Below are 10216 nucleotides of genomic sequence, written 5' to 3'. Positions count from 1 at the left end.
CTGAACTTCAGTACTTAAAGGCAGCTTAAAGATGGGGACAGATTTTTTGGTAGGGCTTGTAATAATGGGACAAGGGGTAATGGCTTTAAACCACTAAGGCAGGTTCAGACTAGATATAAGAAACAGATAGGAGTGTGGTGAAACACTGGCACAGGCTGCCCAGAGAGGTGGTAGATAGCTCATTCCTGAGAACATTCACGGTCAGGTTGGTCGAGGCTCAAAGCAACCTGATCTATTCAAAGATGTACCTGCTCATTGCAGGGGGGTTGAGCTAGATGACCTTAAAAAGGTCTCTTCCAATCCAAACTATTCTATGTTTGGAAGTGCCACAGAAGTAGGTTCCTCCTAGTAAACAGCAGTTTGTATCCTGTTTATTTAATGTCTGGGGACTTTGCAAGGGAAAATTCTGAGTAGAAACCACCATGACACAGTCAGGAGTAGATGTTTGCCCAATGAGTAAATACCTTACTAACGTCAGACAGCTCATCATCTTCTAATCCCATGCAGTTGCTTTGGAGCATTTGTTTCTTTGGCAATACCATTACAAAACTCCAGTACATTTATACTAGCCCACAACAGCACCTGGTTATTGCAGAAATGTGCACAGGCATATTCGTGTTCAAAGAAGGAGAAAAGTCAAAATAATATTAGAAGTTCAAGGGCTTTTACAGATTTGAGACCAAGCTTTGAAGAAGACTGAAGACTCTGCTCTTGCTGGTTTGAGCTGGCAGTGAGGATACTCAGCACTCCTGGGAGATCTTTACATCTCTTCTATAAATAAATCTATTGTACAATGTCTTCTGCACTGTACATCTTTTTACTCATCTTAACAAAGAATATGCAAAAAAAACCAGTCTTTAAAAAAGGACAGTATTAATGAGAAAGTAATTAATCGGTTATATGACTGCAGAGAAATGAATGGCTTTCAGTTTTACAGTTATATGAGGAGGAACAGAAAGATTTTTAAGGACTCAAATCAGATTTGATGCCACTTCATTAGTCTAAGGAAATAGGTGAGAGCTAGAGTTTTTATTTTCTCCTACTGGAGAAATAGGAAGGCTTTTATTTTATGTTAATTGCATCTTATCAGATTTCACATTGTCATAAAGTTCAGTACTTTCCCACGGAAAGTAAATCTTATGTCAAATTTATATTACCTTACAGTTCTTTTTTTTTTTTTTTTCATGTCAAAACAGGGGAAAAACATATTAGACTTCCTAAAATGCATGTGGGTTCATGTCCATTATAATTCTTAACACTATTCTATGATTTGTCATTCTGATGTAGGAACACAGAACCAGAAATCACCCACTGTCTGGCTGCTATTATGTTCTCCACGGTCGTCTCTCTGGTCGCCAGAATTTCCAAACAAGAATACAATCATCTAATGTCTTTGTAAGCTCTATAAACATTTTCTGGTCAGGCTAATATCATCTCTGTGAGACAGCTAAGTTCAGTTCCCTCTGATTTGGAGATTATGTGCTGAGAGACAGTCTGTATGACTTTCCTGGTGTGATAAGAGAGTAAGTGATCCTCCGTGGGGTTCAGAGGGCTGTGTAGTGATGGCCTGGCTACTTATGGGAGTCACTTCCTAGTAGATTTGGACATCTACTGTTGCATAAACAGTGTAGAAAGCTGGATTAAGATATGAAAATATTTGGCATGGGAAAACATGCAGAAACAACCACTTGAAGTCAAAAAACTTCGACTGTCTGTACACATAATTTTATGGGGGAAAAATCACGAACACGAAGTGATGGCACTTTCCATTGACTTCATTAAGGCTTGCACAGCTAATGTACTCCCTTACAGTGGCAGCAATCCTGGTTGCTGTTGCTGATCAGCTACAGTGAAGTAGTCAACCTCCATCAACACATTTTGTCTAGACATACCAGGATGCTATAGGGGGGGTGGCAGAGCTAAAGAGTTGTTCCATGTGTTGGTAGGTTGACTGTGGCTGAATGCCAGAGGCCCACAAAAGCCACTCTGTCACTGCCCTCCTCAACTGGGCAGAGGAGAGAAAAATATAGTGAAAGACAAAACAGACTTGACTTGGGGAAATTAGTTTATTTTATTACCAATCAAATCAGAGTAGAATTATGAGAAATAAACTCAAATCTTAAAAACACCTTCACCCCATCCCTCCCTTCTTCCCCGGCTCAACTTCACTCCCAGTTTTCTCTGCCTTCTTCCCCCTTGAGTGGTGTAGAGGGATGGGGAGTGAGCGTTGCATCACATGTTTCTGCTGCTCCTTCCTCATCATGCTCTTCTGCTTCAGCACGGGGTGCCTCCCCTGTGAGACAGTTCTCCACAAACTTCTCCAACATGAATCCCTCCCACTGGCTGCAGTTCTTCATGAACTGCTCCAGCATGGGTTCCTTCCACGGGATGTAGTCCTTCTGGAACAGACTGCTGCCTGGTGTGGTTCCCCTGCAGGATCACAAGTTCTGCCAGCAAACCTTATACAGCATGAGCTCCTCTCTCCATGGATCCACAGGTCCTGCCAGGAGCGTGCTCCAGCATGGGCTTCCCACAGGTTGTCTCCTTCAGGCACATCCACCTGCTCCAGCATGGGTCCCTCCATGGGCTGCAGGTGAATAATCTGCTCCACCATGGACCTCCATGGGCTGCGGGGGGGCTGCCTGCTTCACCATGGTCTTCACCACAGGCTGCAGGGGAACCTCTGCTCTGGGGCCTGGAGCACCTCCTTCCCCTCCTTTTCCACTGACCTTGGTGTCTGCAGAGGTGTTTCTTTCATATATTCTCACTCCTCTCTCTGCTGCTGTTCTGTGAGTTGTTTTTCTTTCCCACTTCTTTTCTATAGTATCCCAGAGGTGCTACCACTGTCACTGAACATGTCAGCCTTGGCCAGCAGTGGGTCTATCTTGGAGCTGGCTGGCATTGGCTTCTAGCAGCTTCTCAGAGAAGCCATCCCTGCTACCAAATCCTTGCCACACAAGTCCAAGTGTGGAATACGGTTCAAATGGAGGTATATCACTCTGCACGATGATATTCCAGCATCTAGAAGGTAAGAAAGCATGCTCTGAAGGTGAATGCTGTTAAATAGGCACCCTGCTAAAATCAGACTTTTCTCCTCTGTTTACAAAGAGTGAGGACCAGAAGTGAAGAACTGTCACTCTGGTGACAAGAGTTGATCTGCTAAGCATAAAAATAATTTAATCTGCTTTTTTATGACTTCAGTTACTTCAACTTTGTTTTGAAGATGAAGAAAAAAGAAAAACTTGAAGAAGAGTGAGAGACCCTTCTCCTTTCACACATCTTTTAAACAAAATTTCCTTTGAAATAGTTATCAACTTTCACTTCAGTGTATTTTCTTGAGAAGGTGAATACTTTTGTGATATTGTCAGTTCATCCAGGTGTCTATTTTGGCTGATGCAGCTGATGAACAATTCCCTGAGTCTATCTTTTTATTGAAGACAAAGAATTTTTCTTTAAATCATTCCATCTTGATTTTTTTGTTTCTTAAAACATTTCTGGTTTTCCTCTCTCTTTGGTTATAGTTGTATATCCACAATGACGGGAAGGATCCTGACTTAGTCCCAATGTAGGTTAAATGTGAAAGTGTTTGTAAGGAGACCTAACATCTCAGGCTGGAGATGAGCAAGAGCAGCACGTATAATTTTACATTCCTCCTCCCTGCTCTACAGTCATTTCCTCAGAAAAGAACAAGAGTCAGCTGGGTCAGATTTGGGGGCCAGCCTTACTGGATGAACTTGAAGTGGTGTGCAAGTCTAGGGATTGAAGCTCCCACGGGTTGAAAGATAATTGCATTTGCAATCAGTGTGTGCCCACACGCTATGAAAGCTCCATCAAAAACATCTAATTTGGCTTTCAACTCTCATTAGCTTAATGCAAAATGCCCTGGTTCAGCTGGAAATGGTGTAGAAAATCCCCATTAACATTATTTGTTATTTTTATGGTATTATTCTTCTGCAAGACTTGAAGTGCTTTGTAGCAGCCATTTCATGAGGGGCATGTATTGTATTTTACTAGTGAGTTTTACTGACTGACTGACCACAGTAGTCACCGCGGTCCGAAGAGGGGATGGGACATGAGGAAGGGTGCAAGTAGAATGATTTATTCAGGCGTGCGCAGGATTCTTATCGGTTCAGGCAGGGAAAGGACCAGAACATAGGGTGGGGTATCAGACAGACAAATGGGGGAGCAAATCAGGAAAAGGGGCACAGGTGAAAGAGGGAGGAACGTGGGAGGAACCAGGGAGAGAAGGGGGTAATGGAGGCTGTTTCCTCCCTGCAGCTCCTCCAGCCAATCGGTAGAGAAACAGGGGAGCAGGGAGGTGGACAGGCTGGGATATGTCCGGAAGATACAAATTCTGGGGGAACTACAATGTGTGTATACATAATAACTATAAAGTCTGCATCATTAAGTCCGTTCAATCACTTTACATCCTTTTCCACTTCTGAGATTTTCCCCATTCTGATTCCTGGTCTTTCACAAGTAGTGTCAACACACTTCTGAGGAAGGGCTGGAATTAATCATCATGGAAATGTGAATTAAACAGGGGAATCCAGGAAAGAGAAAAAAAATGGGTTAAAATATGTGCTGGTTCGTCAAAAACAATCCTCTCCCTTGTTTATGGGAAATATTCCTTTGCCCATGGGAATCACATCCTTTGCCTGGAAATGCCCTATAAATTACACAGAGCAAGTTGCAAGAGAACACTGAGAAGTTATAAAGGGAAGCACGTGAATTCTGAACTATAGTGGTTTTGAGGAACAAACCTCCCACTTCAGCTTCCTTATTCCTCCATCTAGTGTATGTAACATAGCTAAAGGAACACATTGAAGACTAGGACAGCGTTGTCCCTACCAATTGTTATCAATGAGAGATTCATTAAAGTAATAACCATAAAGGCACATGGGCACAGAATCTCGTGGTCAGCCCAGGGAAAACTTTGCTGAGAAAATATCCAGTAACCTCACACTGAGAGATAGACACAGATGAACGTGCTCTTTGTCCTAATGGGAGAATGTTCACTTGAGTAATTTTTAGGTTGGTGGCTTCTACCATGCTCTGACTCTCAGCACCAAAACAAGCTCAGTGAATGAAATGATGGGGTGTGTATTTAGTGCAGATGTCCATGAGGCAGGTGGTAGAAGAGCCAATGCAGCCTTAAGGACAGTAATCAAGATGCAGTTCATCACGCTTGAAACATAGCTGTTGTATGAAATAGTATTTGCTTTTGCTGGGTAAACAATAGCAGCTTTCTGCCAGCCGTGCAATAGTCATCCAGCTGCCCGAAGAGCACCAGACAAGTACCCCACACTGGTGAGAATTATGGCACTCACTGGCTATTCTAGCTGAATCTCCAAGTATTTAATCTCCTCTGTTATTAAAAAGATCAGATTGAGCAGCTGATTTATGGCTTTATACTGTGGTTATGCCTGAAGACCTTACCTAACATGGAGAGCTTCAGCCTAGGCACTGTGCCAGCTCTGAGAGTGAGCCCTGCTCCACAGAACTTGAAAATACATAACCAAAAGGTGGCAGAAGCCATAACGGAGAAGAGGCTGTGCTAGAGGGAGCAGACCCTGTGCTGCTGGTGTCTGCAGTGGGCAGGGGTGAGTGCAGCTACGTGTCACCGGGATCTGACTGGGGTAACTGCTATGTGCTGGCTCCCTGGTTCTGCTGCAGTTGAGGACAACAATGATGCACAGCCCTTGCTTTCCTGTGCTGGAAGCTCAGCTCAGTATGACAGAAGAATGGTAAGAAGTACAGTATCTCTTGCAAGAGCGCAGGAAATACTGCATTTTTCAACACTAGCAAATTCCAGGTGTATTTTTCTCTCTATCTGAAGCTTATTGGAGTATAGTGAATGTGCTGCCTCCTGAGGTAGGCATGGAAATATGTAATAGCATATTTATTTTTTGAATTAGTTTTACTTACCCTGCTCTATGAAAGTGATTTATTTCCCTTGTACAGTAGTTGCATCATCCTAGTGGACTAATTAAGAGAGAGCAGGTTAATATTAAGGAAAGAGGTAAGAACTTTTTATGTTCCCGGGTCTCTGTTCAAGAGGACCATTGTTTCCCTTGCTTCAATCCTAGCAGGAATATCCAGCTATAGTAATATGGCACTCATAGGATGAAACTCCTCTCTGCTCTGTATGGCAGCTGCATGGAGAAGAAGGAGTTGAAGTATCGTGATTATCTCATGATAATCATGGAAGGAAAGGAAATAGGATTTTTATTGCCTGCTGGGTGTACAGCCCCACATGGTCTTTTATGTATTTGTGAAAATGCAAGCCATATGAGCACATTTCATCCCCTTGATAACTTCCTAAAGCAATTATTCTACCAAAGAAATTATTCTACTTAGGTGATTTCACAGACTAAGCCTGCCCCAGCGCCCCTGACCAGGTCTGATGAGTCACTTCTTGGGGAAAGCAAGTGACTCAAGAGGAACAAGGGAAGGAAACAAACATAAAGGCCAAGGTGCACTAGAGTCAGGACCCTTCTGATAAATGTAGGCATGTATTTGAATCATTATGTTATCAGGATGATCAATGTCATACTGGCACTAGCTCTAGTTCACTCAACCCTCTGGACACAGGATTAAGTCCATCTCTGCAGGATAAAACAGATTTTTCCACAATAAAATAGAATTATTTGCATGTTCTTAAATTCCATTGCTTTCTAGTTAGGCTCAGAAAAAGTACCCTGAGTTGAAATGTATCTGGGAGCTACTCTATTACAGTGTTTAACAAGGGTACATATGATGCTAAATAAGCAATGCAACTCTGCATGATCCATCATAATATATACATTATTGATCACTAATTTAAAAAAAAAAGTGGGCCCAGCTATAATAATGTTCCATGGAATATTTTGGATTCAACAAATCAGAGTCCATAGACTGAAATTATGCAGCACATAATTTTGGTCAAAAGCTTAATTATTTCCAAGTAATTTGTGGTGGTTAGATGAATTGTTGGAAATACAGGGACCATTTACAGCACTTGAATACTGATTCTGATTAGTTTTTGAATATGAGTGTTATTCAGCGATGCTTGAATGCCAGGCTTTGAGCCAAGGCTTGTTACCTGAAAATACACCCACAAAACACCTCAGTAGTTTATAGAAATTTTTTTTCTTGCCAAAACATTTAAAATGTTCTTGTTGATATCTCTGAATTGACTTGGCAGGTCTGCACAGTGAGTGCAGAAACATTTGTTACAGCTTATTCAATGATTTTATGCTGCAAAACAAACAGCTCCTGAGCTGACTGGTTACCCTCCAGTCAATTAGTTACCATGGGGCTTTTTTCTCATCATAGCCTTGATGTGAAAATTATGAGACAAGCAGATTTCTGTAAAGATTGCAAGTTATATGTGAAAGGTCTTATCCTGTCATCGTTTGCCCTTTGTCTGAGACATCACAAGTGGGGCTGGTTGGAGCGGCAAATTGGAGAGGGATGTGAAAAGCTGCGCCCTGAGCAAGGAGGAGATGGGTCACAAACTGCATGCTAACGCTGCCCCTGGTCAGGCTGCTCATTCAAATAAGAGTTACTCATTCACATAAAGAAGATGAGCAGGATTTATCCCCAGGCATGCTTCAATAAACAGATAGCTTGTAATTTTCCTGTGAAACTGAGTGTGAAGAATATGGTGCTGTTACAGTAGCATGGGAGAGAAATTGCTGCTCCTGGTACATTTTCATTTGTCTTTGGTATAAAGTTACTGTTTTCTTCTTGCTCACAGTTTAAAGGGAATTTCCCCAGGAAAAGAAACAGAAGCAGAACTTCATGATGGGCTGCCTGCCCCGCTTCTGCTTTGTGCTATGCAAAATGCAGGGGAAGAAAAAAGCATACCAGAAAGCCAGAATGGCTGTTTGGCTGGTTTGTATCCGTCTGCTCCCAAATGGTGGTAATGGGTGGTTCCGCAAAAAATTTATTACCTTTCCACATGAGACACTGCGGCCTGAAAGGAGTAACCTGCTTGAGAAGGAAGGGAGCACTCATCATGTATCACACAGACAGGCAAAGGAGACAGCAGAGAGTCTTCAGGCTCAGGCATTTCTGAGCCGCTGGGAAGAAACCCAGTTTTTTGTCAGAGAGAAGTCATATTCCATCATCTTTATCTATCGCTAAGTGAAATCATAACAAACCAGCTTAACAGCAGGAACATTCCTCGGCATGTAAGTTATTTATTGCATACTGTACGGATCTCTGTCACTTTGTACAGACACTCTGGTACAGAAGTTCAAGCTCTGATAACAAAAGTTATAAATAGTATGTGTGGTAAACAACTTGTAGAATAGAATACCACTACTAAATGGCATGTATTCCTATACGTACCCTTAGCAGAGACAGTGTGAGTTACACAAGGGATTTCAAAGGGAGACCGGCACTTCCCCATGGCTCCCACACTGGAACGTATCAAATGGATCCTTTATAAATAGGAACTAATAGTGATGTGCCTGAACTTTTAGCTATTTTGATAAAAAGGTAGCAAATCTGAAAAGAGTCTGAGACAGTGAAGTTTCCTCCTTGAGCTGTGCACATAGTCTAACATTCCTATGCCATCATAAAGTCTATGAAAGCAAATCAGGTGCCTACCGCATAATATCCTGCCTTTAAATGGCTTGTGTTATGTACTGAAATGATCTAATTCACACAGACACCAATTGTGCCTGGCAATGGCAGTCTTTCCATCATGGATTTATACCACTCCCAAGCAAGGGGTCTGCGTACCAAGATTTTCTGTTGTCACTCATACTCGGTCCCATCCTGGCAAAATATTTGCCATCTCAGGTGGACATGGAAAAAAAAGGATTAGGTCGGGGTTAAAGACAATTGTGGACTTGGATGAGATTTCATGGTGATGTTATAGGTTTGATTGCAGCAGGTTGTCCAGGAAACTGAAGCTAAAATTCTTATTCCACTTGTAAAACTGCTAAGACTTTCCTGGAAATGTTTAATGAGAAAGAAGTGAGCATATGCTGAAGCTATTTTAAGTTATACAGAATGTATCAAAAAAACTGAGATTCTGCTCAACAGGATAATGTGAAGTGTTAAAGTTCTGTTTTAACCAAAAATCTGTAGTTAGATCCAGTTGTCACCAAAGCCTTGGAGAGTTGGGCACAACGCTCTAATGATGTTGGATGAACACTTTGGTTATTTAAGTGGCTCCTGATGCTGCCATGATGATCTCTGTAGGCTACAGGTTGCTAAGCTAAGAAGCTGTTGGCTAGATTTGAATTCAGCTTTCTAGGAATCCGTGTAGTGTAGGTCCAGCATCCTGACAAAATGTGATATTTAAAAGCCTGCTCAGGTGTGGGAGCACAGCAGGTAGTCCTTACACTTTTCAGTAATTAAACATCTGCCCATGATTTCCCACCTAGCCTTGCTGTACACCAATAAAGCCCTGCTTTGGCAAGCTTCTGGCAGGGTGAGTTAACTAGGCAAAGAACTTACTGAGCTGTATTGGGTGTTGTGTCACCCGCTTTAGAGTGTGCTGGTTGAGAACTGCATTGCATTCTGCAGATGTAGTCTTAGCCTTTCTGTACCTAAGCTGCCAAATGCTTAACAAGTAAAAATAGCAACACCTGTTTCATCAGGGATTAAACACATGGAGAACTGGGAATGATGGGGTGTTCTCTAATGCGGTGGCAGCAGAGGCTGTATAAGCGTGAGAAATTTTACTCTTGGTTGAAGTTGCACACTTCGGTAGATCTGTTGTTTTCAAAAGCAGATGGAAAAGAAGCTGCTTTGCCCTCTGGGGAGGGAAAAGCTGAACACTATCCACTTCTCCCCCAAGACAGCCAACCTGGATGCTGGATCAACAGGAACTTTCTGTAGAGCCTGTTAACACTGAGAACAAATGTCAACACTGAGAACACACAGTCCTGGGGCGAGGTCTAGCTCTATTTTTGTGTCCACAGCTCATCTCCTGCTCTTTTGGGTGTTAACTTTATAATACATGCTGTTGTACTTCTGCCACAGAGACAATACATTCACAAATCCCCAAGCTTGTATATTAAAGAGCAAAACTCAGGTGAAAGGCACAGCTGTGGTCATTACTAGAAAATCATCATTTCTCAGAAAATAATTGCCACACATTGCCTATGGTCATTATAAAAATACCATAGGATCTGCAAATCAGAATGTATTCACCTGGCACAGATGCTGACTTCTCCAAGCAAAAGTAATGTTTCCAGCAAAAAGAACTTCTCCC

This window comes from Manacus candei, unplaced genomic scaffold, assembly GCF_025592945.1.
Source record: "Manacus candei isolate 608988 ecotype Guabito, Panama unplaced genomic scaffold, ASM2559294v1 h1tg000026l, whole genome shotgun sequence".
NCBI lineage: Eukaryota > Metazoa > Chordata > Aves > Passeriformes > Pipridae > Manacus > Manacus candei.
Note: the sequence above shows the minus strand (reverse complement) of the source record.